This window comes from Quercus robur, chromosome 4 (genome assembly GCF_932294415.1).
Source record: "Quercus robur chromosome 4, dhQueRobu3.1, whole genome shotgun sequence".
Taxonomy (NCBI): Eukaryota; Viridiplantae; Streptophyta; class Magnoliopsida; order Fagales; family Fagaceae; genus Quercus; species Quercus robur.
The window spans coordinates 59,871,474-59,878,882 of NC_065537.1; positions in this window are offsets into that span (position 1 = coordinate 59,871,474).

Genomic DNA, 7,409 nt, shown 5'->3' on the forward strand with positions numbered 1-7,409 from the left:
GAATAGACCAGCTAGTGGATGCCACTGTAGGCCATCCTCAGATGAACTTTTTGGACGCTTTTTAAGGCTACCACAAAATACCTTTGGCCTTGGACGATCAAGAAAAGATAGCCTTCGTTACCCCTACTGGAAACTACCACTACAAGGTGATGCCCTTTGGGTTAAAGAATGCAGGGGCTACCTACCAGAGGATGATGACCAGGATGTTTGAGCCATTGCTAGGGAGAAACATTGAGATTTACATAGACAATATGGTGGTGAAGAGTAAAGCGGAATCCGAGCACGTTAATGACCTCGAGAGAATCTTTGAAATATTAAGGAGACATAAGCTGTGCCTTAACACCTCCAAGTGCTCTTTCGGTGTAGGGTTAGGAAAGTTCTTAGGGTATATGGTGACGCACCGTGGGATCGAAGTCAACCTCGACCAAATCAAGGCGATCAATGATTTACAACCACCTCGGAATCCCAAAGAGGTCCAGAAGTTGACAGGGATGACTGCTGCCCTGAATCGATTCATCTCTCGGTCGGTAGACAGATGTAGACCCTTTTTCCAACTGTTAAACAAGTGGAAAGGGTTTGAATGGAAATGCGTTGTGGCCTTCCAGCAGTTAAAAAAGTACCTGTCTCGTCCCTCTATCATGTCCAAGCCTGAGGTGGATGAGGTCCTGTTTGCCTACATTGCAGTGGCTTCCCACGCAGTGAGTTTGGTGCTGATACAGGTCAACGGTGGCGTACAGAGGCTGGTTTATTATGTAAGCAAGTCATTACACGAGGTCGAGATCTGTTACCTACCTTTAGAGAAAGCCATCCTGGCAGTGGTGCATGGCACACGTAATCTCCCTCATTACTTCCAATCACACACGGTCATTGTCCTTACCCAGCTTCCAGTTAGATCTCTACTTCGGAGGACTAATTACACCAGGAGAATTGCGAAATGGGGCAAGATCGTAAGCATTTTTGATATCAAGTATATGCCCCGCACCTCGGTCAAGGGTCAAGTTCTTACCGATTTGGTGGCTGAGTTTGCTGAAACCCCATTGGAACAAGGAAGGGAAAGCCATAACACGGGTGAGAAATCAGTTGGCGTAGTCTCCTTCCAAGAACCTCCGTCCTGGAAAGTATACATTGATGGAGCGGCGAACCACAAGGGATCTGGAGGTGGGCTAGTTCTAATATCCCCTGAGAGCATTCCAATTGAGAAATCCTTGAGATTGAGCTTCTTGACCACAAACAATGAGGCTGAGTATGAGGCTCTGTTGGCCGGGATGACCATGGTTCAGAAGATGGGTGGAAAGACTATGGAAGCATTCTTGGATTCAAGATTAGTTATAGGGCAAGTTCGAAGAGAGTTAAAGGCCAGAGATCTCAGAATGCAGGGTTACTTGAGCCAGGTTAGACGTTTGCAGTCAAAATTTGAATTCTTTAACCTATCACAAATTCCTAGAAGTAGGAATACTCATTCCGACTCCCTTGCCACGCTGGCGATGTCCTCGGCGCAAGGCTTGCCTCGGGTGATTCTTGTGGAAGATCTGCACAAACCCACTGAGGCCGAAAACAGTGTGGTCCACGTTCATCAAATCAGGGTAGGACCTAGCTGGATGGATTCTATAGTATTGTTCCTTAAGGAAGAGTTCCTGCCCGAGGATAAATCTGAGGTTGATTTTGGTTGTCCGAAGACCAAAAATTGTACAAAAGATCTTTCTCCGGTCCATACCTACTGTGCATACACCCCAAGGCAATTAAGCTGCTCCTAGAAGAGTTACATGAAGAGATTTATGGGAGCCACACGAGGGGGGCAGGTCTTTGTCTCACAGGGCCCTCACACAAGGCTATTGGAGGCCGAATATATAGAGGGATGCACAACAATATGCGAAGAAATGTGACTAGTGCCAAAGATTTGCACCAAACATCCATCAACCCGGAGGAGTCCTTAACCCACTGACCAGCCCTTGGCCTTTTGCTCAATGGGGGCTGGACATTGTGGGCCCTTTCCCCAAAGCAGTAGGGAACAAGAGGTTCCTGTTGGTCGTCACTGATTACTTCACAAAGTGGGTTGAGGTCGAGCCTTTGGCAAATATCAGAGGTGTAGATGCTAAGAAATTCATTTGGAATAATATTATCACTCGGTTTGGGGTCCCTCATACGTTCATCTTGGACAACGAATTGCAATTTGATAGCAAGGCCTTCAAGAGGTATTGCTATAACCTCGGCATAACCAACAGATATTCCACCCCGACGTATCCACTGGGGAATGGGCAAGCCGAGGCAATCAACAAGGTCATAGTCAACGGATTGAAAAAGAGGCTGAACGATGCGAAGGGGAAATGGGTGGAGGAGTTGCCACACATCCTTTGGATGTACCGAACTACGACGCGTAGATCCACTAGGGAAACCCCTTTTTCCATGACTTATGGAACCGAAACTGTTATTCCCCTAAAGAAGGGATTCCCCACACTGAGGACAAGTTCTTTCACTCTGAGTGGTAACGATGAGTTATTGGAAAGGAGCCTGGACTTGATTGAAAAGCAAAGAGAAAGTGTCATGGTCTAATTGGCCTATTATCAACACAAACTTAAGCAGGGGTATGATTCCAACGTGAAGCTGAGGCCACTGGCACCTGGAGACTTAGTACTGAGAAAGGTTCTAGGTACTGCAAAGAACTCAGCATGGCGAAAATTAGGGCCTAATTGGGAAAGGCCATATCGCATCACCTCGGTAGCTGGAATAGGTGCATACCATCTTGAAGACCTTGAAGAAAAGGCTATACTATGCCGCTGGAATGTAAATAACCTCAAGAGATATTATTATTAATGACATTTGTCTTTGTTGTTCATTTGTGTATTATATTATCTTTTAAGCTTCATATGTTTATTTTCCTAGGTGTTAAACAAAACCTTAGCTAAGCCTGATTCCTTGGACCATCTGTTTTGGGTAAATTAATACTTATAAATATTTTCCTGAGTATCAAACAGAACCTTGGTCATGCCTGGATCCTCGGACCACATACCTTGGGTAAATTGATACCTTCCAATTAACTTCCTAAGTGTTAAATAGAATCTTAGCTAAGTCTGGTTCCTCGGACCATCTGCTTTGGGTAAATTAATACTTAGAAATATTTTCTTGAGTATCAAACAAAATCTTGGTCATGCCTGGATCCTCAAACCACATACCTTGGGTAAATTGATACCTTCCAATTAACTTCCTAAATGTTAAACAGAACCTTAGTTAAGTCTGGTTCCTCGGACCATCTGCTTTGGGTAAATTAATACTTAGAAATATTTTCCTGAGTATCAAATAGAACCTTGGTTATGCCTGGATCCTCAGACCACATACCTTGGGTAAATTGATACCTTCCAATTAACTTCTTAAGTGTTAAATAGAACCTTAGCTAAGTCTGGCTCCTCGACCCATTTGCTTTGGGTAAATTAATACTTAAAAATATTTTCCTATGTATCAAACAGAACCTTAGCCATGCCTGGATCCTCGGACCACATACCTTGGGTAAATTGATACCTTCCAATTAACTTCCTAAGTGTTAAATAGAACCTTAGCTAAGTCTGGTTCCTTGGACCATCTGCTTTGGATAAATTAATACTTAGAAATATTTTCCTGAGTATCAAACAGAACCTTGGTCATGCCTGGATCCTCGGACCACATACCTTGGGTAAATTGATATCTTCCAATTAATTTCCTAAGTATTAAACAGAACCTTAGCTAAGCTTGGTTCCTTGGATCATCTGCTTTGGGAAAGTTAACATGTCATGACAATTACCTAAGTGTCTAAGCATGACATACTCTGGGTATAGTTACGATGGGCAGTAGTAAGTGTCATTGCAACAATGGTCTCAATTAGATGTTCATGAGCATCACTTAAAGCATTTGCAGGCTTGTCCATGTCTATATGTAAATGGCCTGCCTCTCAGGTCTTATAAAGTTGTTTTTAAGTAAGGCAGATTGTAACTTTAAAACCTATGTTCACGTCACAATGTTGTGCAGGTTTTTCAAGTTAGAATTAGGCATGGCTGAGGTGATTAACTTAGCAAATTTAATTTGTTTTAATACTGATCATATTTTTGCATAAGGTATGTGTTGTTACTTAGACGGATTGGTCACTCAAGATATATCCCATCACAACAAGCGAAGTTTGAAGTAGGGGCAACATAAAAACCAAAATCATATAAGAAAATCCGCAACTTCCATTAAGTTTAGGCCTCTAACAAAGGCAACTAGATAACAAGAAAAAGATACAACTATTTTTTCATCTTTATTACAAGTTTTTCCTTTGCATCTTTGGAGGCTAGGTATCCGCTGCTGTGGGGGGTACTTGGGCCTTATCCTTTGGGTCCACTTTTGGGGGTATGGCAAAAGTTGCCAACACCAGCTCCATACTCTAGAAAGTTTCTTTTTCTTTGAGGAGATCCCCTGGAATAGTTGGAGCTAAGTCAGTGCCTTGGACTGTGCCTTTGTTTACATCCCTAGCTCTAGTAGTGTCCTCGACTTGCTCCCCACCCTCAGAAGAAGTATTAGCTGCAGGAGGGGCTTTGGGTGGACTTCCTTGGGCTTCACCTGCTTCCGAGGGTGCTGGGTCGGCCTTGGAATCCAAAGAGCTCGCAAGGCATATGGCTGGCGGGTATTAGACACTTCTTGCCTTCCTGAGCACAGAAGAGGCCTCAATCCCAGCCTGATTGAGGGCTTCGTCCCATGCCAAGGCATAGTAAGTTCTGCATACAGCAAGGATCTCGACCCTAAGGGCATCCTCAGTCTCGACCACGCCAACGTCATAGCCGTGCTGCTCTGCTTCATCTTTAGCTTTCTCTGCCTCCTCTCAGGCCTTCTCGGCGAGAACTCTAGCTTTCTCGACCTCCTTCAATTTCTTTTTTAGTGCAGCAATCTAAGTTCTAGAGGAGGCCAGGTTGTCCTCAACAGTATGCTGCAGTAGCCTTCGGTTTACAGCTTGCTTTTCAACATTCTCCAAGGCTACCACTGCATACTTCCTTTCTTTCTCCTCCTTCTGTAACTTCTTCTTGAGCTCCTCGTTGCTCTTCTCGGCCACGCGAAAGGCCTCCACAACAGCGTTACGCCTCCCTTCCTCCTCTTTCATCTATTGATGGCAGGAAATGGCCATCTCCTCGGCCCGGAAAGAGGCTTGAACAGCCTGCCAAGGAAAGAAACAAGAGTTAGAAGAGGAGAGTGAAAAGAATAAGTTAGAAAGAAAGGAGGGAGACATACCATAGCAAGATATCTTTTGAGACTGAGGAATACCTCTTGTCTCCTCATATCACGTATCTTAGCCATGTCCTTGGGGAGCATCAAGGCTTCCTCCACTACGTCGGCCACATAACCAGCTACTCTTCCTTGAAAGTTGCGAATGGAGGCATTAGCAAGGACAGGTTCCCCATTCAGCATTGGGGTAGGAAGCCAAGAGGCCCAACCTGGGGACCACTCCTCTTTTCGGCACCCCTCTCGGTGCCCCTCTACCTCGTTCTAGCTTGCTTTAATGCCTTTTAAACATCGTCCTCATGAGGGGAAAGAGTTTGCCCTGCTCCCATCACCTCTTTCCCTTTCGGGTCCCTCTTCCTCTTCAGGTCGACTGCTTAAGAGGGCAAAACAGGTGGAGGGGTGGGAGGCTTGGTGTGTGCTGCCTTCCGGGTGCATCCCTCCCGGGTTGGAACTCTATCAAGTCTAGAAAACTGGACTTAGGTTTGCATTGTATCCCCATTTCGTTGATTATTGGTGAAAATGGGGGACCGAGATCAGGGTGTGAGATCTCCAAGGACAAGGCTTGGCTGAAAACTTCAAACTCATCCTCGGAGTCAGCTACTTCTACCACTTCTCCTTCTTCTATGTCGGCAAGGCGAGACGAAGTGGTTGCTCCGGCCGTTCGTTGTTGTGACGAGATTCCTGCCTTAGGAATACCTTTAGGAATAGGAATTGTGGCTTGGACGCCCTCTGGTTTCAAACCTGGAAGGAGGAAGCCTAGTGCAGCTACACTAATCCTTTGTAGGCGCAGGTCGTTTGCCTTAATAACGCACTTAGGCACTATAAAGGACTTAAAGATTGGGGTGTAGCCCAATATCAAGTGGGCTGCTCTGAGTTAACCGTCGGAATGAATGAAGACCTCGACTTTCAAGATCTCATCTAAGCTCTCCCGGTTCACAATGTTGAAATTGGGCACAACGAAGTTAGGATCTACAGAATCATCAAAAAGGTTAGAAAGACAACGTTGGCAAAATGTAAGCCCAAGGAAACTTCAGATACAGACGAAAGTAAAAAAAGAAAAACGGAATAACTTTGAAGTGTGAGCCTCGGCCTAAAGCCCCACCTGGTTTACCCTCCCTCGTTGGACAAGGGAGGCCATCGTGTCAATCCCTCGATATAATCAAGAAGTCTTTGTTCAAGCCTTTATTAGAGTCGAGAAGGCATTGAATAAGCCTGACCTCAGGGAACCTAGACTTAAGATAATAACCCTACTTGGTGAGATGGTGAAGATTGTAGATCTAGTTGACGTAGTGGTAGGTCAACCATAAACCCATTTTTACGTTAAGAGCATCTACACACCCTAGTATTCTGAACATATTAGGGGCACACTAGGTTGGGTCTAACCTAAAGGCCCTAAGGTAATCCCTGGTGACATTACCCATCAGGATTCTCATCCCTCCCTCTATGAAGACGATCATTGGGATTACTACTTCCCCCTCATGCCTCTCTTCATGCCACTGCCCCTCCTCACAATATCTAATTCCTACCTAGGGAGGGATCCTATACATAGCCCTAAAATTTTCTATTCCCTCCTCGGAGTTTACCAAACACTTAAACCTACCCATTTTTGGAAGAGTGGGGTAAAAATAGCAGAGATCAGAAAAAAGAAAAATTGGACCCGAGGAGAAAAGGTACAAAGAATTGTGCTTTAATGGTAGTCTTTACATTTTCTCTTTCACTCGTAGTATGGGGTAGAAGTGGACTCTAGAGGTACTACTAATTGAGTTGAGGAATCAAACTCAACCCATATCAATTGTTTTATAGACCGTTCTGCAAAGCCCTTTTTATTTTATTTATTTTATTTGTTTTTGGTTTCCACCTCTTTTTTTTTTTTTTTTTTTTTACTGTTCAAAGATAAAATGGTTATGTTATTAAGTGGATACAGACTCTCTATGGGAAACAACATAGACATAGTGGTTGTCCAACGAAATACTCCACATAATAAAATATTGCCTTGGGCAAGTCACATATTGCGCGTTACCGCTTGCTTTTTATGGAAAAATAGAGTGCAAAGGTTTGTGAAGACTTACAGAAATAAGGGATGTCTCCTCAGATAGGCTTTTAGTATTTGTAGAAGCACGAGAGAGATGGAAGAGTTGACAGGTTCAATGTATGAGCGCTAGGAGTTAAGTGATTGCTGAAATGAAGAG